The sequence below is a fragment of the Lathyrus oleraceus genome, chromosome 3, assembly GCF_024323335.1.
Source record: "Lathyrus oleraceus cultivar Zhongwan6 chromosome 3, CAAS_Psat_ZW6_1.0, whole genome shotgun sequence".
NCBI lineage: Eukaryota > Viridiplantae > Streptophyta > Magnoliopsida > Fabales > Fabaceae > Lathyrus > Lathyrus oleraceus.
The window spans coordinates 12,172,744-12,197,611 of NC_066581.1; the positions used below are offsets into that span (position 1 = coordinate 12,172,744).

At 37.3% G+C, this 24,868-nt stretch overlaps 2 pseudogenes; one reads left to right on the forward strand and one right to left on the reverse strand.

The window, feature by feature from the left end:
• Positions 1-2,258: 2,258 nt before the first annotated feature.
• LOC127129412 (histone H2AX-like) lies at positions 2,259-2,904 on the reverse strand (annotated as a pseudogene).
• A 153-nt stretch (positions 2,905-3,057) lies between these two features.
• On the forward strand, positions 3,058-24,509 carry LOC127129413 (histone H2AX-like; annotated as a pseudogene).
• The last annotated feature ends 359 nt before the right edge of the window (positions 24,510-24,868 follow it).

The following is a 24,868-nucleotide window of genomic DNA, read 5'->3' on the forward strand; positions in this document are numbered from 1 at the left end:
ATGAGACACGACCTAGCAAAGCGCAATCGCACGCTCGCAATGATGGACTGAACAGAGTCACCACCGAAATTTATTTATTCCTAAAAAGGAAAGGGGAAATATCGATAAAACCCAAGAAAGAACGACAATGATTATGGTCGTCGCAACCAATATCAGGGTTCGGGAGTCGATAACGCAAGGGGAAGGTATTAGCACCGCTTACGTCTGTTGTACTCAACGGGAACAATTAGGTTAATTGTGTGCATTATTGTTATCTTAGAAATGTTAGGCTTCTCGAGTTATTAGGTAGGAAAGAAAGAAAGGGTGAGAGGAGAATGTTTTTGGATTTTTAATGAAGGACTAAACCTAAGTTTTTTATTAGTGGGCCTGACAAGATTTACAAATCCTGCTCCTACGTATCTCAATAGAGAAGTCAAGGCTTACGTAGTTCTGGGTAGAAAATTTTTGTTTGTTGGTTGATTTTAGAGAAAGCTATATTGTATTAATCAACGAAAACATTGTTTTACCCAAAACAGATGAGGAGCGAGCGTATACCGCACATCGAATGGATTTACAAATCAACATTCGGAAAAACGTCACTTATCTCAACTCAACAATTATGGCCGAAGCATTGCTTTGCATCATCTCAAGACAAGATGTCTTTCGTTTATGAAAAGGGTGTTTGACTAATCGCACGACGGCGAAAAAAAGAGTTTGATTGGTTGAATGTATTTTGAGTAATGGCGAGAACTTGGATGAGAGAGATATCCATCTCGAATCCTAGTCTCAGGTGTGTGTGGTATCCACCACATTCATTTCCATCTTACTGGAAAAAGTGTTTAATAAAGATTAAGTGTTTTGAATTTGATTGAGAAAGGGGTTTGAAGAAACTGCATTGACAATGACAACGAGATTTAAGATAGGCGAGGCATCCACCTCGAATCTTAATCTCAAGAGTGCACGGTATCCACCATGTTCCATTTCCATCTTTATCGAAAAGGTATTAATATAGGATTTAAGTATTTTTGAGTTTGAAAGACGAGTACTTATGACTTGTAAGCTCTTACAGCTTGGGTCTAATACTCGGGACTACGTCTGGATATTTCACCCAGGTAATCTTTTTCTTCCAATTTTATTAAGGAAATGGTTCTAATATTTGCAAATGTTTTGGAGGGAAGACAAACACGTATGGCTTACAAGCTCTTACAACTTGGGTCTAGCATTCGGGACTACGACTGGATATTCCATCCAGGTAATCTTTTTCTTCAAATTTTATTGAGAAAAATACGTTTGAATATTTTCAAATATTTTGAAGAGAAGATGAATACATAGGGCTTACAAGCTCTTACAACTTGGGCCTAGTATTCAGGACTACGACTGGATATTCCATCCAGGTGATCTTTTTCTTCAAATTTTATTGAGAAAAATACGTTTGAATATTTACAAATATTTTGAAGAGAAGAAGAATACATAAGGCTTACAAGGTCTTATAACTTGGGCCTAATATTCGGGATTACGACTGGATATTCCATCCAGGGTAATCTTTTTCTTCAGATTTTAATTATGAGAATGACTTAAATAATAAATTAAAATAATTAAAGTACAAAGATTTGAAATTATTGAAAGTTAAGTTGATGTTGCTTAAGATCTCATTGTAAGAAGGCCCAAGAGTAAGCCATGGAACTGGATATCAACCGAAATCGGGAGCAAACTGAATTTAGCTTTAAGCCTTTTTAGAGTGGACTCATGTAAGAATCACTCTATAAGAAGCCGAGCAATCGAATATATGCACCTCAAGAGATTTTCGAAAGCCAAATTATATTTTAACTTCCTAAATTGCAATGCAATGAGATCGATGCAACAATTAACTTAATAATCTACGTAGCCATTAAAATCTATTAATCAATTAAACTATGATCAAACAAATCTAAATAATGAACAAATAACTAGTTACTAATTTAAATGTAAAAAAAATGAAATGTGGATGTAAATTAGCAAAAGGGCTTGAAAAGGCCCAAGGCCCACATCCTAGAAAAACCTAATATAAAAATTAAATAAAAAATAGAAATACAAGAGGTAAGGATAACGGTACTTCTTTGAAGAGGAGGGATGGGATTTCAACTTTCAAAAGCCTCCACTCGTATTGAGACACGTGGCCAGGGGATAAAACCAAACTTTTTCTTCCACTACCTCACGTGAAAGCAACATAACATAGTTTCTTCTTCAAACTTACATCCTCTCCAAGAAATACCGTGTAATTGGGAACTACACATGAAAGCCTAAAATTCCTGCCTAACAGATCCAATCTTGGTCTTCCCCTTTCCAACAACTTTCTTCGGCAACAAATTCTGATGAATGTTAGGCAAAACACCTCCATTAGCAATAGTAACAGATCCCATCAACTTGCTCAACTCCTCATCGTTCCTCACAGCAAGTTGAATGTGTCTTAGTACAATCCGTGCCTTCTCGTTATCCCTTGCAGCATTACCCGCAAGTTCCCAAAACCTCAACACAAAGGTATTCAAGAACAACAGAGAGGTAAATCGGTGAACCATATCCAACACGTTGAGCGTAACGACCTTCTTTAAGGAAACGAGCGACACGGTCGACGGAGAACTGAAGACCGGCTTTGCTTGATCTTGAAACGAATTTGGTTTTAGGTTTGCCTCTTCCGCCTTTTTTGGTTGTTGCCGGTGTGGTGATGGTATAGTCGATAGAGTTGTTGCTTATGGGTGGATTTACGGTTGGATTCAGTCGGCAAATGGAATGGTGATGCGTGTTTGCTATAGGCGATGGACACACAAACGGAACAGGAGACAAGGCGATAGCACACTTCCTAACAACTTTAGCATGGTGGTAATTGCTGAGATGTAAGTGATGTTGCTGTTGCATACCAACTTGATTGAAACAGCAGCAGAAACTCATAACAGAGGTTGTCGCAGGCCGACTTTGATGTGTCACTGTGAGGCGTGGCGGGGGAGTATGGATTGATTCTTTAACTGCGAAAGAGATGTATGACGGAGGGGAGAGCTATAATCTAACAACTTGTTTGGTTGCTATGTCGCTGCTGACTTATGGATGGAGCTTAAAGGAGTTTCGCCAGCAGTTGTGGCTAGAAGGTTTGGTGAACGACGAGCTAAGTTGTTGTTCGCAATTGAGGAACTTTTACATGGTGTTTGGAAGTGTAATAAGAAGAATGGTGGTGATGTACATTGTAAGTTTTTGATTCATGTGCGTGGTCGGCTTGTGTTGTACCACTAACAGTGGATACGTTACAATCACAGAAAAATGATCAAACACTAGGATTAATTCACGGAGTCAAAGCGTGGGAGTGAAGTCATCGACAAAGACATTTGTATCAGTCTCAACAAAAAACCAACTCCTTGACCCGCGGTAAAGCTCAACATGACGGTTGTCGTCAATGTGAAGACGTGATACAAAATGATTGCGGCGAGGTAGAGTTGTGCTTGTTGTAGTTCACATGAAGAATGTCACTTGATGAACGTGTTATAATGGTGATTGTAAAGGAGATTTTATTGGAGTTGTATGTGTGAAGAGTGAGGTTAAGTAGTTCTTGGCGGTTTTGAAAGAGAAATATGGATAATCCATGTGTTACAGCGTGTAAAAGAGATTATTACAGGGTTTCAAAAATGTTGTTCATTAAACTCATGATTTCAAGCTATTTTTCTCCATAAAGCTTCAGTGGTCAGTGGTATTTGTAGAATGACTAAGGTTATTAAGGGTGATAGTGAAGAGCATGGTTTTTTTAAGGATCTTTTGTGGTGGTAGCTATTGTAGTATCGAAGAAAAATATGAAAATATGGTGATGTAAAAGAAATGGGCCCCACTGAGGTTAGTATAGTGACCTCCTTTTATGATAGCAATAAGGAAGGAAGATAAAGTGTTGTCTCAAAGGTGTTTTGTTGTGTAGCATGGCTATGCTGTGTCACGAGACAAAATGTTACATGGAGAAGGAAAATTCTTCTTTTCTCACCAACTAACCAACTTATCTCAATCTTTCTTTTCTCTTTTTGGGATTTCAAATTGAAATATGAGATAGAGTTGTAGCAATTGGATAGGAGCGCTGCTCCCTCCTCCTATTAGCCTCTTCCACAATCTTATTTATACCAAAACTTAGGGTTACTCATGCAATGCAAATATCATACATGTCCTTGTGAATATTTTTTGTGAATTAAAAAAAGTTTAAATTATTCAAAACAAATAAATTTAAAAATAAAAAATAAATAAATATTAAATCAACGTAATAAAATTGAAATGAAAATATGACTAATCCTATTTATTTTTTATGAACATATTGATAAAATACAAAAATAAAATGATTCCAAAGTGAATAAAAATCAGACGTAAAATTATTTGAAATTATAAAATGAATGCACAAAAATGATCAGTTCAAAATAAACCTCTCGTAAATATACAGTGTTTGAGCCAATTTTGAAATGGAAAACGCACGGCTAAAATGCTCAGACGGACCAAAACGTGACCGAAAAATTAGCCGAAAAATAAATCGAGCACACCAGGTTAAACTACGCAAAATGTAGATTAATAAAATTGATGTCTGCAAGCTTGATCTTGAAATTTTTCGCCTGCTGTTTTGGCACACATTTGACAATTAATTCAACCGATTTGCCCGTAGATCCGAAAACTTATTATGGCTGACATTCTAGGCATTATGCGACATGGAATGCATGTTATGTTATGAAAAGATGAAACAATCATGATGGATATATTGACACGATGATTCAGGGCCAAGATTGGGGTGTGACAGTTGCCCCTATTTAAGTATCTTCAACTTGAGAATATGAAGCAGGACACTCTTCATATGATTATAGTGGGAGATAGTTAAATACTAAGAAGACCCAAATTTTGATCCTGAAATGCAAATGATATGAGATGTTATGAATGTATGAATGACCATTTTTTGTTTTTGATTTGCTAGGGATATGATATGAGATGAACCCAACTGAATATTTTGTGATGGATGAAGAATGACAAATGGACCTGTGGGGAATGATGGAGGCATGTTATTACGGTGGTCGATATGAAACAAAAATGAAGGTGAAAACTTGTTGGGGATAACAATCCTACTGTAGGAAAGACAACTAGGGAATATGCAAAGAGACTTTAACAACAGGTTCGTACATGACCTGACAAATACCGGAATATTCAAAGAATTTTCAACAACAGGTTCAAACATGTCCTAACAACACCAGAATATTCAAAGAATGCTAAATTCACAAGTTCAAACCTAACTGGGCAGCATTAGGGAACATATAAAGAATGTTTGAACAACAGGTTCAGACATTGACTTGATGACAACCTGAATATCAAGGAAAGTTTAGTCAACAGGTTCATACATGATCTGAAAACATCGGGAAAAAAATCAAAGAATTCCATCAATAGGTTCATACATGACCTGACAACACCGGGAAAAAAAATCAAAGAATTCTATCAATAGGTTCATACATGACCTGACCACACCGGGAAAAAAATCAAAGAATTCTGTCAATAGGTTCATACATGACCTGACCATTTGGAGTATTCACAGAGTTTCAATAACAGGTTCAAACATGACCTGACAATGTTAGGGGATATCAAAAGGTTCTATCAATAGATTCAAACATGACCTGACAATACTGGAAAATTTACAAAGAAAGTTTCATCAACAGGCTCATACATGACCTAACAGCATTGGAAAGTTTAAAGGATTTCAACAACAGGTTCATACATGACCTGACAGCATTGGAAAGTTTAAAGGATTTCAACAACAGGTTCATACATGACCTGACAGCATTGGAAAGTTTAAAGGATTTCAACAACAGGTTCATACATGACCTGACAGCATTGGAAAGTTTAAAGGATTTCAACAACAGGTTCATACATGACCTGACAATGCTAGAAAATCAAGGAAAGTTTAATCAATATGTTCATACATGACCTCAACATTAAGATATTTAAAGAAAGTTTCACTCATAGGTTCAGGCATGACCTAACAATACTTGGAAATATCAAAGGGAGTTTTATCAACAGGTTCATGCATGACCTGACGACACTGGAAAATTCAAATAAAGTATATTCATAGGTTCATGCATGACCTGACAATTCTAGAGGTTTCACAGAGATTCTAACAACAGGTTCATACATGACCTAAAAAACACTAGAAAACCCAAAAAAACTTCAACAACAGGTTCATATATGACCTAACAATATTGGGAAGCAAACAAATCAAGTTTCATCAACAGGTTCATACATGACCTGACACTTTAGAATACAAATGACAGTTCTGGAGATTTCTCAAAAGAAATTCATCCGATCAAAGATTTTGGAGATTCCTAACAGGGAATTTATGCAAAACAAAGATAAACGGGAGTCTTCTTATAAGTAGATCATCCACGCAAAAGGCTACGATGATTCTTTAAAAATAAATCAAATAAAATCAACATCATTGGAGTTTTCTAACACGAAAAGCCTCCAAGCTTCTGGGAATTCCTTAAGATGATGATCCATACATGACTTTCACGGAACCATCAAGAAAGACAGGGTATTCAAACTCTCTGTACGTGCCAACAACAATTGGATTTTGATTGTAAGCAATGGATTACAACCAGCTTTTAACGGATTTTGCCAACAACAATTGGACTTTGACCATAAGCAATGGATTACAACCAGCTTTTAACGGATTTTTCCAACAACAATTGGACTTTGACCATAAGCAATGGATTACAACCAACTTTTAACGGATTTTGCCAACAACAATTGGAATTTGATTATAAGCAATGGATTACAACCAACTTTTAATGGATTTTGCCAACAACAATTGGACTTTGACTGTAACCTTTAGTAAAACAATTACTGGCTACAACGGAATTTTCCAGCAACAACTGGACTTGAACTTATATTGGCGACAACCAAACTTCATATACCAATTACGATTATTTACAAATAGAGCGACAGTGATGCCAACGACAATTGGGTTTAAAATGAGTTATAGTAACAACTGAGCTTGAAAAATTCCTAGTGACAACTGAATTTTAGGAGACACCAATGAGCCTTGAAATAATGCTAGGGAATGGACTATGGGTTCTGGAAGTGCGTCAGAACAAAAATGACATGTTTGATAATTCATCAAAGAGTAAAAGAAACGAATTCTGGAAATGTATCAGAATTACAAGTGATATTCTGGAAATACATCAGAATACAAACACACCCGGTAATACATCGAGGAAATTTTGGAAATACATCAGAATACAAGACGAACATATTTGAGAATACATCAGATAGGTGGGGAAACATCTGGAAATACATCAGACAAGTTATGGAAATACATCAATAAATGAAGGAGTAATCCGGAAATTCGTCGGATAATCCCCAAAAGGAAATGAACCTCATGGGCAAAATTGCCAACTGAGTCGGACTTGAAAATGACTGCAAACACCGGATGATGGTTTAAGGGAACCAAAGACAAACTGGAAGTAGAGGTCAAAGGATATAGGATCAACAACAAGACTTGGGTCAATGCAAAATGAGCTCGAAGTACATTTCGGCTATGCATGATTTGAATTTCTTTTTATGCATGATATGTGAATGATCATGATATGAAAATGCTGACACTTGAGTGGACTGGGAGTTTGTAAAGGATTTTTATGGAAGCCGTGATTCCTCAACACCGAGAACTCAACCAAATATTTTGTGATATATGTTGTTGTAATACCCCAAAATTTACCCTTCATTTTTCCTGGACGCATGGGATTATGTTTTACACATCATTAGCATCATACTAGGTCATATTCATTACATACTGCATCAGTGACATGGAAATCAGGTTTTGATTGATCACTCCTTAACATAAGGAGCCCACACACAGCAAGATTGAGAATTGGACTTCATTTTCTAAATATACAAGTCTCAAGGGTCTCAGGGGGCACCAGGTATCTTATTATGGTCTTCAGTTCATCAATGAAGAATTCAGAGCTATCAGAGTGTTCATCTGGATTTAATCAGGAAATTAGGGTTTCATGGCTACCTGCAACAGGCAATGTTTGGTTGGAAGTAGAGGAGCTTATCCATGTCATGATTGGAGAGGCATCTTGGCCTAGGAAGATTCATAATTATCTCAGAAAGATCCATTGGCAATCAGTGCAATCAGTTCCCGATCATTTTTGCCCGAAAATTAGGGTTTGGTATAAAATCAGTTTATTTCTGATTCCTTGGGTGAAACTCTTTTCCATGGCCCTCCATATGTCCACAAGGGTCTACATACAAAAAATCAGCTCTTTATTTGAGCCAGAGGTACTTCAATTGATCACTGGAATTGGGATCAGACACTTTGGGAAAAGTCAACTGTGGGGCCAAAAAAGTCAACTCCTGACTTTTTGAGAGTGGAATCTCAAAATCCATGCTTAAGGGAGCCTACATGTGAAATTTGATCAAGGTTGGATCATGGATTCATCATTTAATCAGGAATTGGAAAAGTTACTTAATTTGGAAATGGTTGACTTTCCATTTAGGGCAAGTTTTTATGATTATTGCACTAACTTTAAGCCCATTTTCCATCAATCCAAAAGCTCCATTTGAAAATTTCTCTAACATGAAAGTTGTTCCTATTGTTCCAAGCTTTCTAGAAATATAAAGTTTGCTCCATTTGGATTAAAATTGAGAAAGTTATGCTTAGTCAAAGTGAGACATATTTTTAGGACACTTAGAAAAATTTCTAAGTCCAAAAATCTTCAAAGTTTGTCAAGACTTCTTGGCCAGTTTTCTTGCACTTCAAGGCATCATTTGAAAATGTTTTCTTCACAAAAATTATACCTTGCCATGTCCTCTTTCACCTCCTTTTAGAATCATTTCATTTGGATCCATGGTTTGAGAGATGCATTCATTTAAAGTGGGCACCATGATTTGATTTTCTAGGCAGATTTTCGGCCAAACTGGCCCAATCAGTTTTGCATGGTGAAACCTGATCTTGATGACCATTTTTCACATCCTTCCATTCATAATTTCAACTTGTGCTCAACATGAAAGATGACATACTCCATGAGATCTTTCTACTGTTTGCATTATTTCATCATTTGGTAGCTTGCTCATCAAGTTACATGGCCTCAAAGTCACTACCTTGGAATGTTTTCTTGCTTGCCAAACAAGCCAGGCTGCATGCTGCACAAACCAGCCCATGTTTTGGCCATGCATTGGATATTTACTCACTTAAATTTGGCCCAAAATAACACAAGCTTCACATGCCCTAATACACCTCACTTTGCATTTTTATTCTTATGGATATCATTTGTTTCAAAGCCCATTTAAACACTTGACCTACATATTTAAAAGAGGCAAACCCTAAACCTAAGAGGAAGCATTGGAATTTCATGGCAAGGAGGCAAAGCTTCATCACATATCAGATTCCATTCCACTTCTATTTTCCACTAGGTAATCATCTCTTCCATGGCCATGTTATGCTTGCTTCATGCTATGCTCATCATCATATTCATTTTCATGCCAATCATATGCTTGTGTTAATGCTATTGATTTGTGTTGCTGAATTTTTACCTTTGCCCGTGTCCATGTTGACCTCTTGTGGTCAACTTTTCTCCATGATTAAGCCATTATTTTACCTAAAATAAGATACCATGATGATCTATACATTTCGTACTTGATGTTTGGTTTTTATTTCATCTCATTTGGTGCACTATGACATGCGTATTATTGAGTGGAAAATTGAGAAAACTCACTGGTTTTCACGTGTGGCTGCATGCATGGCTAGGGTTTTTCTTTTGGCTTGTGAATAAGATGATACGTGGCGCCTTGATAACCGTTAGATCGTGCGCTCATGTCTTAACCCTGGTCGTGTTTTCTTTTTTTGTCCTTTAGTAACTTAAACCAAGTTGTCCAATTGATAAATGTTCACATGCCATTTTTTATTAAAATGTTATTCTGATGGTGTCACGCTTGATTTAAATGATTTGGACCATGGGCCTATGCATTTCGCTTTTCACACCCCACTCTCAAGGCCCACTAACAATCCATTTTATTTTCTTATTTTAATTTCCACTTATTTTCTGTTTAGATTTTGATTATTTTAAAATATTTCCTTTGTCCATAAAAATATCAAAAAATATTTTCCACATTTCTTAATGTCTTATTTAATTTTATTTAATTTTTATTTTCGTATTTATTTAATATTAATATTTTATTTTAATTATTCTTTCCAAGTGGTTCACTTTAACATGCTTTTTTTTCTTGATTTTATTTTTATGTCTTAAAATTATTTTTAGCTTTTGATTTTTGAGATGAAGGTTGACCAATGTCCCATGGTCAACCTGACCTTTTCTTGGAATTTTATTTCACATTTTCTATTTATTTTGGGATTTATTTTTGACCTAGTTTGGTTGGTTGACTTTTGCTTTGACCTCTATTTTATTTCAATTAATTTTTGTACTAATTTTCATTATTTTTAAAACCTTTTTGGGGGATGATGATGTCTTGTCCCCACCTCATTTAATTTAATTTTTCATAATTTTCTTGATTAATTTGCTATTTATTTGATAATTATTAAGTCGGCTTGAATTTTCAGTTGACTTCTTTATGATCGATGTTTGACTTAGGGATTGCTTATGGCAATTGAAGAGATCTTTTGATCCTCCTTTGTTCATCTCATATGCCATGTATTGGAGGCCTTGATCTTGATTTTATTTGATCCTTACCTCATTTCTTGATTTAATTATTCAGTGGACCCTTTTGTGCATTTCTTTTCATCTGTCTGATTCATCTGTTATCTTTTGCACTTGTTTCTTTCATCCATGTTCACTATTGTTTGATTGTTTAACATGTTTATACTTCCCATGCATTGTTTAATGTTCCATTATTTAATTCTTTGGTTTGATTATATACTTGTCTACTTATCTGATTTAATTGGGTAACTGTTGCCTACTTGTATGATGTATGAGGCATATATTCTCATTGTTTAATTTCCATGAACCATCCCCATTCATAACTAATGTACCTCTCTCCCATAAAGTGTATAATATTTATTTCTCTCATTCTTTATTCATCTGTTAGTACAAGAATTAAAACGAACATCCGATAATCATTTCAAAACAAGATCAAAAGCTCGACCCAACATCGAGTAATCATTTTCAAAACTTAACAGAACCAACACATATTCATCCATTCTCTTGTAAGTTGATTGCTTCATGCATCACCATCTACCTGTAAGTTGATTGCCTCAGGCGTCGCCATCTACCCTTATCCGTGGCTCCTCTCCTTGCTCCATCCGTCGACTCTTGTTCCGTTTAGGTAGCACCCATTAGGTAGAACCCTTTGTATGATAACATAGGTAGAATTCCCTTTTTTCTTTGCATGCTAACATTAGGTAGATGTTCCCCTCTGTAAATCCTAACACATAGGTCCACATTGCATGACAACTCTAGGGCAGAGCTTCCCCACTTTTTAGACCTTACGTGCGTCTCCGATCTTGTGGCATGTCAATCCGTTCTATTACAAAGAGGTAATTGCCTAAGACTCGATTCAGCGAGCTGCGACACCTACTGCTAGGACGTTGAACACATTGCCTACTTTCCTTCGACACAACTGGTGTCCTCTTTTGTAAGTCCATGTTCAGATGGCAATCCTTAACCCCTAGTTAGTTGAACTACGACAACTCTGATTCTCATGTTCAAATGAGATACGTAGGCACGAGATGCGATGCCTTGCCGAGTTTTGACTGACGACTAGCAACTAATCCTTGTTTGCTTTCGCCCTTGTTGCGATCCTTTTCTCTCACCCTCGTTGCGATCGAGACCTTCCCTTTCTCTTGCCCTATTTGCAATCGAGACCCTTGCTCCCGTAGTTAGTTGAACTACATTTTGCTCTGATTCTCATTCCAGATGAGATACGTAGGCATAAGACGCGATGTCTTACCGAGCACACATCTCTTTATCCCATAGGTAGCCAAGCTACGAAGACTCTGATTCTCATACTCAGATGAGATACGTATGCAGTCGATGCGACATCCGTGCGAGTCATTTTCTTTTGACCTTCTTTTAGCAGATAGTACATTAGATTTACCTACACCCTTTAGACAAGAACAACAAGAGTGGATCCCGTAGAGTACTACGGATGCGTAGGGGTGCTAATACCTTCCCTTCGCATAACCGACTCCCGAACCCAAGATTTGGTTTCGAGACCTTGTCTTTTCCTTCTCTTCAGGTTTTCTTCGATAGTTTCCTTTCCCTCCTTTGGGATAAATAACAAACGGTGGCGACTCTTATGTTTTCTTTCTTTCGCCGGTTGTTTCGTTTCGCATTTTCGATTGGGACAGTTGTCAAAGGAGAATTCGATCGAGCTTGACAGTCATAACTTGGCCAAATGGATGGATCCTTTCGGAGGATTAAAGAATCGTGCTAGTATAATTTTCAGGCACTCATCTTAAACTCAATAGTTTTTGACGCATGGTAGAATTTGTTTGAGAAATTTGAAAGCACGAAGAAAGAGGTTCTGCCCCTCTGTGGCTCATCTTGCCCTAGTCTGTTGGGTCTTTAAAAATGTTCACCTTGAAAGTGGGTTTGAAACAGCTTGACATGAGACGATCTCAAGATGGCTTGCCCCAAGTGTTCGAGACTTGCAGTGGTCTACCCCTGATTAACCAAATCTTGGAACGATAGACTTTTGATTGACTGTCCTTGGCTTGTTGGACTCAATGAGCTTCTAAGGTGGCTTGCCCCTGTCTGAGTCTTGAAGCAAATTACTCTTGGCTAGATGACCCTTAGGGTGATTGGCTTGGATTGACCGATACTCAAAATGATTTTCTCTGACTAGACTTCTTTCACTTTATCAAATTCCTCAACTATATATTGTTGGAATTTCTTTGATGCTAAGTGTTGACTTGCAAATAAGATTGTTCATTCAAAAAATGGTAATTTTAATGCAGTGCTTATGCAAAAATTTAAAATCAAAATTTATTGATATGAATGGGTGAAATACAGTGAGCAGGTCACTAATAAGAACACAATGATGATCTAGTCATTCTCAGTGTGCAAGATGATGTAATCAGATGATTAACAAAGATCGTTTGGAGTCAGGTTAACACAACCTTGTTTGTAATATGCTTTCAAAATAGACCCTGCCTCAATTAGGTCTTTAAAGGATTGTAACGTGGTCTGGTTCACTGTTTTTTTGAAACAAAAGGACATAAGGCTCAAAATTTATTTTTACCCACCCCTTCTTCTTGATGATCTCCAGTTCCTATGTTCAGTTAATTCAATACATGCATTCGACTTCGAAGGTGTGAAAGTGAAAATGAGGATTCAAGATGAGATTTTCTTGAAATGGCAGTCACCTTATTTTTGTTGAGGATTTAATGACCTATTTTGATTTATTTATTTTATCCCTATTTTTCCTGGACCGCTTCTTTAAAGATTCCGGTCCACCGGGATGCCCTAACTTTTGCCCAAGTCATTTTGTGGTATTTGACTTAGCGGACTTTTTTCTGTTTTTTTTAAAAACGTGTTGACTGCCACATTATTGGTGGATGAGGATCAACCAACACTAATTTTAGCTTTTCTCAACTTCTTCGACACTTCAACATGTGCGCGAAGGATAACATGTGGTTGAACCTAATTGGAGGGTGTACATATGGACGATTTTTTTTTGAAAGATCGAATGCACGGTCAAACTATCTGAACATAACTACTCTGCCCTGGGTTAAGATTAAGGGTTTTAGATCCGAAATAAACACCAACTTCTAGGCTCAAAGTGGTTGACTAGGGATTAACTCCTTATCTCTTCAGTGTTTGGGGATTTGAAATAATGCCTTACATCATCGACAAGGTTTATTCAAAAGCATACCACAAAAATTTCAGGTGTTTCGTTTTCATCATCCTCCTTCCAATCTTAGTTAACACAACAGTTTGATAAACAAAAGTGAATGAGAGGAGTATTTTTGTTTTTAACATAAATGAAAAACGAGTGAATACGAATGGATTAATTCAAAAGATGCATAAACATTTCATTAATCTTACCAATGCAAAGAAAACAAAAATGGTTAAAAGCAATTAACAATCAACATGCGAGGACACTACAAAAGAAATGCTGAAACAACCAAATGATTGCCAGCTTGGGAATGACTTCTTCAAACTTGATCCATTAACTTATGGGGACACCCCTTGAGATCTTCGCACTTATCCGGTCGATGGGTTAACATTTACCACCAAGCTTCCTTCTTGAAAGGCTATGTACCCGTCGTCAATCATCTGTTGTACTTTGGCTTTGAAAGCGTTGTAGTCTTCGGTTGAATGCCCTTCTGACCCGACATGATATCCACATTGCACATTTGGGTCATACCCGGGTGGGTAAGGTTGTGAAACCGGCTTGAGAGGCTTGGGAACCACCAACGAGTTTTGAATTAGAGGTTGTAGAAGTTGGCTATATGTCATGACGCTTGGATGACGAGGGGCATTTCTTCTTTCCAAGTTAGTTTGGGGCCTAAGATGATTTTGACGTTGATTTTGATATCTCGGGCCTTGGGCTTGTTGATTTGGATGAGGAGCAAACCAGGATTGTTGGTAATGAAGACCAAAAGGTAGTGGTTGCTGGTATGGCACTTTGGGCATTGCTAACGGCTCATTTTCAGCCACTTGAAGGTTGGGATCAATAACCTTTTTGACATTGGCACGATGATCTTCAAATTCTTTTCCTTCAATCTCATCGTTGAACGCAACCCTCTTGGATCCCCTACTCATTTCTCTTTTTATTTCGTTGGTATGGGTCGTGACATCGGAAATCTACGGCGATATCTCAATGCTCTTACCAGAAAATGATGATATCTCATTAGCCATATCCTTGACCTCTTCCTTGTGGTACAAAACCTTGAGGGGTTTTATTGGTCCTTTCCCTTTCTCATTACCTGGCCCAGAAATCAAGATATATGTACCTGAGCCTTCCACCTTGAGTGTTAATGACCTTATGTCAATCAACCTTTGCAGCTTGAACTTAAAACTCTTGCATTCCTCGATGGAGTGCCTCATTGTTCCAGTATGGTATCCGCACTTGACCTTCAGGTGATCTTCTTCAAAGACTAAGCTCTTTTTGTTAATCAGTTCTCGTACCAAGGCTTTCAGCGCTAAGCAAGAATCTAGGTCATGTCCCACTGCCCCTTTATGAAATTCACATGTTGCAGTTAGATTGTACCATGACAGGTATGGTGACGTAGGTGTGAGAGCTCGAGGGGTCACCAAAGCATTCTGGATCAGCTGTGGGTAGAGCTTGCTATATGGCACCGGAATCGGGTCGTTGTGATTTTTGTTCCCCTTGTTCTGATTCTGATTTTTGTTCTGAATCTGACTTCGATGATTTTGAGGAGGAATAGCCAGATGATGTTGATGATGACATCCTGAGGGAGGGTCATATGCCGGTAGATGAGGAGTTGTCACATAGAATTTCCCTTGACTTGGGGTAACACCTTATGGATGTGGAGTAGTAACTTCCTCTGTTACCGCAATGGGTATGGGATGACCCTCTTTTCTCAATAAGGCTTGCAGGGTTTCCACGACCCATCCCATTTGGCTCTTCAAAAGATTGAGTTCCTCCTTCAATGCTTCTTGACTTTTCCTTAGCTCGCCCATCATCTCTTGAGACATGGTTCTTTGTTCTAAACGCGTGTCAGGAATCACTTTGCTGATCATGGACAAAGGATGAATGAGTTTTTTTTTGTATTTTTTCTGGAAAATGACATGCATTATGATGAGATGCAGATGCAATGGAATGTGAATGAATGCAATACAAGCCATGCATATTTGTTTTTTCCTCAATACACGGGTTCAAAAGTCTGAGGTACTGATGAATCTGATTACTTTCCAAGAATAGGTTCTCACCGGGTACAATCTAGGGTTACAAAGGTTCCCAGAGTCATGGATCCATTAGACTGTTTGCTACCTGCGGCAACTTACTTGTCGGGCATCAACTCCATCCAAAGAATCTACTCTAAGTGAGGTTCTCGCATCGATCCAATGAGAAATTCATCTCGCAGACCCACACTATGCAACCATCTTTCCTAGTTGGACACATGATTAAGGTTCTACAAATGGTCCTTAGAGTCACGGATCCTTATGAAAATATCGAAGCTTACAACAACTTACTTGCCGAGCAACAACATCCTCCAAAGGATCTACTCTAAGTGAGGTTCTCGTACTGACCCAACAAGAAATTCATCTCGCAGACCCGCACTACTCAACCTCGTCCTATCTTATGTTTTTACTCAAGACTCGGGTAAAAAGTCTTTCCCACAAGGTTTGCAATCAGAGTATCCAAGTACCAAAGCATAGTGGAACCAATACAACAAATTTTATCAATATGACAATAAAGATAGAAAAACAATAAAGAAAAGCCACACAAGTAAACAAACAAAGGCAGACATACGACCTAACTAGGCTTGACTCACTTAGGGAAAGAGTCTTATTCCCCAGCAGAGTCGCCATCTGGCGCACCTCGAAAAATGATGAGACACGACCTAGCGAAGCGCAATTGCACACTCGCAATGATGGACTGAACAGAGTCGCCACCGAACTTTCTTTATTCCTAAAAAGGAAAGGGGAAATATCGATAAAACCCAAGAAAGAACGACAATGATTATGGTCGTCGCAACCAATATCAGGGTTCGGGAGTCGATTACGCAAGGGGAAGGTATTAACACCCCTTACGTCTGTTGTACTCAACGGGAACCATTAGGTTAATTGTGTGTGTTATTGTTATCTTAGAAATGTTAGGCTTCTCAAGTTATTAGGTGGGAAAGAAAGAAAGGGTGAGAGGATAATGCTTTTGGATTTTTAACGAAGGACTAAACCTAAGTTTTTTATTAGTGGGCCTGACAAGATTTACAAATCCTGCTCCTACGTATCTCAATAGAGAAGTCAAGGCTTACGTAGTTCTGGGTAGAAAATGTTTGTTTGTTGGTTGGTTTTAGCGAAAGCTATATTGCATTAATCGACGAAAACATTGTTTTACCCAAAACAGATGAGGAGCGGGCGTATACCACACATCGAATGGATTTACAAATCAACATTCGGAAAAACGTCACTTATCTCAACTCAACAATTATGGTCGAAGCATTGCTTTGCATCATCTCAAGATAAGATGTCTTTCGTTTATGAAAAGGGTTTTTGACTAATCGCACGGCGGCGAAAAAAAGAGTTTGATTGGTTGAATGTATTTTGAGTAATGGCGAGAACTTGGATGAGCGAGATATCCATCTCGAATCCTAGTCTCAGGAGTGCGTGGTATCCACCACGTTCCATTTCCATCTTACTGGAAAAAGTGTTTAATAAAGATTAAGTGTTTTGAATTTGATTGAGAAAGGGGTTTGAAGAAACTGCATTGACAATGACAGCGAGAGTTAAGATAGGCGAGGCATCCACCTCGAATCTTAATCTCAAGAGTGCACAGTATCCACCATGTTCCATATCCATCTTTATCGAAAAGGTATTAAGATAGGAATTAAGTATTTTTGAGTTTGAAAGACGAGTACTTATGACCTGTAAGCTCTTACAGCTTGGGTCTAATACTCGGGACTACGTCTGGATATTTCACCCAGATAATCTTTTTCTTCCAATTTTATTAAGGAAATGGTTCTAATATTTACAAATGTTTTGGAGGGAAGACAAACACTTATGGCTTACAAGCTCTTACAACTTGGGCCTAGCATTCAGGACTACGACTGAATATTCCATCCAGGTAATCTTTTTCTTCAAATTTTATAGAGAAAAATACGTTTGAATATTTACAAATATTTTGAAGAGAAGACGAATACATATGGCTTACAATAAGCTAAAAGGAACTGCTCATAAGCTAAAACTCCTAGAAACTAGCAGATGTTATGCCACACGATCTGCAAACCACTACACCCACGTCTTGCCAACGGCTCCAGATTTTGGTGCTCTTATTCTTCTTGTAACTGCTGTTTATTTTTAAATTTCAAACTTCCCCCGCCCAGACGTTTAGGGCGACGCTGTCTTCTACGCATTTGGCATAAAAGAAAATTCTTTAAGTCTCAGACTTCACTTCAATCAACGGAATGGCCTGTCGACCAAGCAAGCTTCTCCTGTCGGCTTCGTCCCTTGACTTGTGCTTTTTACTCTTGCTTTCCCCAAACACCTCTTCATCCTTCGATGGGGTATAACCCCCAAATTCACAAGACTCTATCACTAATTATGCTTTCAGCATGCCTTAGAGATTTTTCGTGGTAACACTATCAAGTTCACATTTAGGGTTTAAGACCCTCATTGCTAAAAGTTCAACCAAGAAATGATCCACAATGGCTCTATGCATCATATATGATCCCCCATGATCTCTACATGATATTTTGATCAAGAAAGTATCAAGAGTTTGGAATTGGTTTGCATGGGAAACCCTATTGCATCTGGGTATCTTGTGTAACTTCTTCGACAAGCTTCTTCACCAATTGATCAAATATTTCAATTTACACTTCAAATTTAATCATCTTATGCATATATGATCCCCCATGAGTCCCAAAAGTCAAGAGAATTGCAAGCTAGCAAGTTGGTTGGTGGTGGTTGACCAGAGGAATTCATCTGATCAAAACTAGGGTCCATTAGACCCTATCTCTTATAATTTTCATCATATGAAAATTATTCCAAGATAAAAGTTACTCTAAATGACATTCCAAACAACTTTCATGTTGAAGTCTATATCTGGTTTTGCTTTGAAAATCATTTTTTATGGTGAAAGATTATAGGTCATTTTGTCTAAACCCTACTTTGGAGGTCAACTTCCCAAGGCCATAACTTACTCAATTTTTATGAGATGAAAGATTTACCAGTTGCACAATCCAATTCAAGGTGTCTAACTCACCTTTTATGTTTGGAGTAAGAGCTAATTCAACTTTTATGATCACGTGATATGAGGATACATTATAGGTCATTTTGGACCAATGCCATTGAACAAGTGATTTTCCTCAACTTCAAATGGAAAAGTGTTCAACATAAGAGTTATTCCTCTTGATCTAACCTTTCCAAAGAGTCCAATTTCATCCATTTTGGACAAGGTTTGAATGGTCTGCACATGGCTTTAACATGGCATAATCATTTGGCAGGAATCAAACTTCAAACAGCTGTACACATTTGCCTTGCATTCCAAATTGCATTCAAACTCATTCATACTTGATTATGGACCTAATTGAGTGACTTCATGGGCCTGTACATGCCCATGCAAGCATGCATCATCCATTTAAAAATTTGGAAGTTGAATTTGAAGGTGCAAATATCACTTGCTACATCTATAAATAGAGGCCTCTAGCATCAGAATTGAGGACCCTTGTGCATCAGCTTTGCTCCAATACCCCAAACCCTCACATTTGAAAGGAGAAACCTGAGAATTTTCTTTAAAAATTAAGTTTGAATCTCACTGTATGGAGATTCAAAACTCCAGGGATCCAAAGCCTTTATTCCATTCTAATCCACTTTTGCAAGCTTCCTGAGTAAGATCAATCAAGAATCAAAGCAAAAGCAACCGAATTCTGCACAACATTGAAGGTATTTTCCAGATTTTTTATTCTCTTCGATTCTGTCTCAATTCTCTTGGATCCTTTGTTGTCTGAAGTCCTACCAATATAGGCAAGAAGATTGAGTTGCTTTGAGGTCAAATCGAAGCAACTCAGTTCATGTACCTCAAGTTTCAACTCCATGTATCTCTCAGTATACTTGGAGTTAGGATTAATTGAGGTCAGATTCGTGATCAGTGTCATTTTTACTTTGAAATCATGTCCTTTTTTTTAATTTTTGTGATGGTGATGAGTGAACCAGTCCGGCCAGGGTCGCCTGAGAAAGTGACCAGCGTTTTGCTCCGGTGATAAGCTGGAATGGTTCAAAGCCACGTGATCAATTTATTTTGTTTTAATCACGAGCGTTGGTTTTAAATACCGTTTGTGTGTCACACTGAATCGAGTGCATGGTGGAACGCGCGTTTGGATCCATTTGATCTTCCACCTCAATTAATAAGGGGGATCAAGTGGTCCACGTTTTTTTCTGATTAATTGATTTTCATTTTTATTGTGTTATTTTCATTAATTCATATTAAATTTAATATTGATCCAAAAAATATGAGAGTTTCACCAATTTTTTTTAAAATAAAATCCTCTTTCATTTTCTGAATTAAAATTATTTTTTGGATCATTATTAATATTTTCCATAATTTAATTGATTTTGTGAATATTTTGAATTATTTAAAAAAAGTTTTAAGTTTCCAAAAATTATAATTTTTTTTCTCCAAGGTCCTTTGACCTTGTTTGACCTATGATAAATCTCATGGCCATTTCTTCGGTGTTTTGATGAGGTTTTAGGAAATTGACCAACCATAATTTAATTTAATGCATATTTTTATTATTTTTAATTGTTCAAATGTCAAATAAATTATGTTCAGCCATTTTAATTGACTTGTTGAGTTTGACTTGTATTGTTGGGCCTTGGTCAAGGTTGATTTGACTTTGCTAGGTTAATATCATTGGATTTAGGGAATTGATGGAATGTACATTCCATCTCTCAAAATGAATGAATGATCTTAATTTGGTAAAAGTCCTCCTTTGACCAATTTGTGTTGAATCCATTCCCCTTCCCTCTTTATCTCATTCCCCTTCTTCATTCATATATGTCATTGGACCTATGATATCTTTATATCCTAAGGCTAGTTGAATGCAAAATCAACACAAGTATGGATGAGATTAGGTCCACCGGTTTGCATATTCTTTTTGTGTGTGGTATGTTTCATGAGCATAGTCCATTATAATATGTCTTTAACATGCATTAACACCAAAATTCTATTGCCCGACCTCAAATAGTTGTGACTTCTATATAAGTCCAATTACGATTGCTTAACATAGCACTAAATTTGTGACACAAAAGGCATAGCATTCTAGTAAGTGAGATTGTAAGTTTCCCCTCTTTCATGGTATTGTGTGGAAACTTGGCCTTTTTTCCTTCCTTTGGAAGATGTCTTGGTTCAAGGATCCATGCTTGTGATAAGTGGGTTGAGTGTTCTCCAAAGAATGACTTTAAAAAAATAAAGAAAAAGAAATACTAACTTCTAATCAACCAACAACTAACATTTAATTTCAAGCCATTTACTTTTATGCACTTTAATTTCAAGCTCTATTCATTTTTCATTATTCATACCATTTAATTTGTTTACTTTAATGCCATTTTCACTTTGCCCACTTGGGCCATATTTTATGATATATTATGTTTGTATATACTCATTTGTTTGTGTGGTCCTTTGACCTTCATGTACATAATAATAACAAAAACCCTAAAAAACATTTTGTGTGGAATGTTGGTTTAATCTGAGCCTATTGGACTTAGAATTTAGACAACACTCCTTATGCAAAGGACTTGGCCAATGCCAACTTTCATGAAACCAAGTGCTTGTGAAGTGTACTTTCATCTGATATAATATTGAAGATCCCTTTGAGTTCATCTGCAACATGATCATATTGAAGCTGTTATTTTGAACATGTGTCTTATGCCATCTTTGAAATCATCTAATACATGGGAAATTTTGGAAGAAGATCATGGAGTTGCTAAGCTTGGATGTGGCTATCTTTATTTGATGCCTTGCTCTTCGCCTTGCTATTTGTGTATTATTTATTGCTAGATTCTAAAGTCCAAGGGAAATTTGGGTTTCTATATGATATTCTTATCTATTGGATTGCAGCCCATTGGTTAGATCTTTTCAACCCTCAACTTTTAAATTTGTGCTTAGGATTAGTCTCTTCATCTCCTCCACATTTCTATAATTTCAAAATCTCTTCCCCATTTAAAAAATCTTCTTTGCTTGTGTCTGTTTTCTAAACTTAGACCATATTGCAAACTAGAAACTTTTGCCTTATGTCATTGCATTTTCAAACTCATTTTCTTAAACAAACTTATAAATAAACTTAACTATACTTGACTTAAAATTCTCAAAAGACAAAAAGAACTAACACTCATTCAAACCATTTTAGGCCTTTTGTCACACCCCAATTTTGACCCTGAATCATCATGTCAATACATCCATCATGATTGTTTCATCTTTGCATAACATAACATACATTCCATGTTGCATAATGCCTAGAATGTCAGCCAAAATAAGTTTTCGGACCTACAGGCAGATCGGTTGAATTAATTGTCAAATGTATGCCAAAACAGCAGGCAAAAAAATTCAAGATCAAGCTTGCAGACATCAATTGTATTAATCTACATTTCGCGTAGTTTAACCTGGTGTGCTCGATTTATTTTTCGGCTAATTTTTCGGTCACGTTTTGGTCCGTCTGAGCATTTTAACCGGGCGTTTTCCATTTCAAAATTGGCTCAAACGCTGTATATTTACGAGAGGTTTATTTTGCACTGGTCATTTTTGTGCATTCATTTTATAATTTCAAACAATTTTACGTCTGATTTTTATTCATTTTGGAATCATTTTATTTTTGTATTTTATCAATATGTTCATAAAAAAATTAATAGGATTAGTCATATTTTCATTTCAATTTTATTACGTTGATTTAATATTTATTTATTTTTTATTTTTAAATTTATTTGTTTTGAATAATTTAAACTCTTTTTAATTCACAAAAAATATTCACAAGGACATTTATGATATTTGCATTGCATGAGTAATCCTAAGTTTTGGTATAAATAAGATTGTGGAAGAGGCTAATAGGAGGAGGGAGCGGCGCCCCTATCCAATTGCTACAACTCTATCTCATATTTCAATTTGAAATCCCAAAAAGAGAAAAGAAAGATTGAGATAAGTTGGTTAGTTGGTGAGAAAAGAAGAATTTTCCTTCTCCATGTAACATTTTGTCTCGTGACACAGCATAGCCATGCTACACAACAAAACACCTTTGAGACAACACTTTATCTTCCTTCCTTATTGCTATCATAAAAGGAGGTCACTATACTAACCTCAGTGGGGCCCATTTCTTTTACATCACCATATTTTCATATTTTTCTTCGATACTACAATAGCTACCACCACAAAAGATCCTTAAAAAAAACCATGCTCTTCACTATCACCCTTAATAACCTTAGTCATTCTACAAATACCACTGACCACTGAAGCTTTATGGAGAAAAATAGCTTGAAATCATGAGTTTAATGAACAACATTTTTGAAACCCTGTAATAATCTCTTTTACACGCTGTAACACATGGATTATCCATATTTCTCTTTCAAAACCGCCAAGAACTACTTAACCTCACTCTTCACACATACAACTCCAATAAAATCTCCTTTACAATCACCATTATAACACGTTCATCAAGTGACATTCTTCATGTGAACTACAACAAGCACAACTCTACCTCGCCGTAATCATTTTGTATCTCGTCTTCACCTTGACGACAACCGTCATGTTGAGCTTTACCGCGGGTCAAGGAGTTGGTTTTTTGTTGAGACTGATACAAATGTCTCTGTTGATGACTTCACTCCCACGCTTTGACTCCGTGAATTAATCCTAGCGTTTGATCATTTTTCTGTGATTGTAACGTATCCATTGTTAGTGGTACAACACAAGCCGACCACGCACATGAATCAAAAACTTACAATGTACATCACCACCATTCTGCTTATTACACTTCCAAACACCATGTAAAAGTTCCTCAACTGCGAACAACAACTTAGCTCGTCGTTCACCAAACCTTCTAGCCACCACTGATGGCGGAACTCCTTTAAGCTCCGTCCATAAGTCAGCAGCGACATAGCAACCAAACAAGTTGTTGGATTATAGCTCTCCCCTCCGCCATACATCTCCTTCGCAGTCAAAGAATCAATCCATACTCCCCCACCACGCCTCACAGTGACACATCAAAGTTGGCATGCGACAACCTCTGTTATAAGTTTCTGCTGCTGTTTCAATCAAGTTGGTATGCAACAGCAACATCACTTACATCTCAGCAATTACCACCATGCTAAAGTTGTTAGAAAGTGTGTTACCGCCTTGTCACCTGTTCCGTTTGTGTCTCCATCGCCTATAGCAAACACGCATCACCATTCCATTTGCTGATTGAATCCGACCGTAAATCCACCCATAAGCAACAACTCTATCGACTATACCGTCACCATACCGGCAACAACCAAAAAAGGCAGAAGAGGCAAACCTAAAACCAAATCCGTTTCAAGATCAAGCAAAGCGGGTCTTCAGTTCCCCGTCGGCCATGTCGCTCGTTTCCTTAAAGCAGGTCGTTACGCTAAACGTGTTGGATCTAGTTCACTGGTTTACCTCTTCGCTGTTCTTGAATACCTTTGTGTTGAGGTTTTGAGAAACTTGCGGGTAACGCTGCGAGGGATAACGAGAAGGCATGGATTATACCGAGACACATTCAACTTGCTGTGAGGAACGATGAGGAGTTGAGTAAGTTGATGGGATCTGTTACTATTGCTAATGGAGGTGTTTTGCCTAACATTCATCAGAATTTGTTGCCGAAGACAGTTGCTGGAAAGGGGAAGACCGAGATTGGATCTGTTAGTCAGGAATTTTAGGTTTTCGTGTGTAGTTCCCAATTACACGGTATTTCTTGGAGAGGATGTAAGTTTGAAGAAGAATCTATGTTATGTTGCTTTCACGTGAGGTAGTGGAAGAAAAAGTTTGGTTTTATCCCCTGGCCACGTGTCTCAATACGAGTGGAGGCTTTTGAAAGTTGAAATCCCATCCATCCTCTTCAAAGAAGTACCGTTATCCCTACCTCTTGCTATTTCTATTTTTTATTTAATTTTTATATTAGGTTTTTCTAGGATGTGGGCCTTGGGCCTTTTCAAGCCCTTTTGCTAATTTACATCCACAACATTCCCAGCATTCCCCATTAGCTGAGTTTATTCTCCAAGTTACTGATGACTTCAAT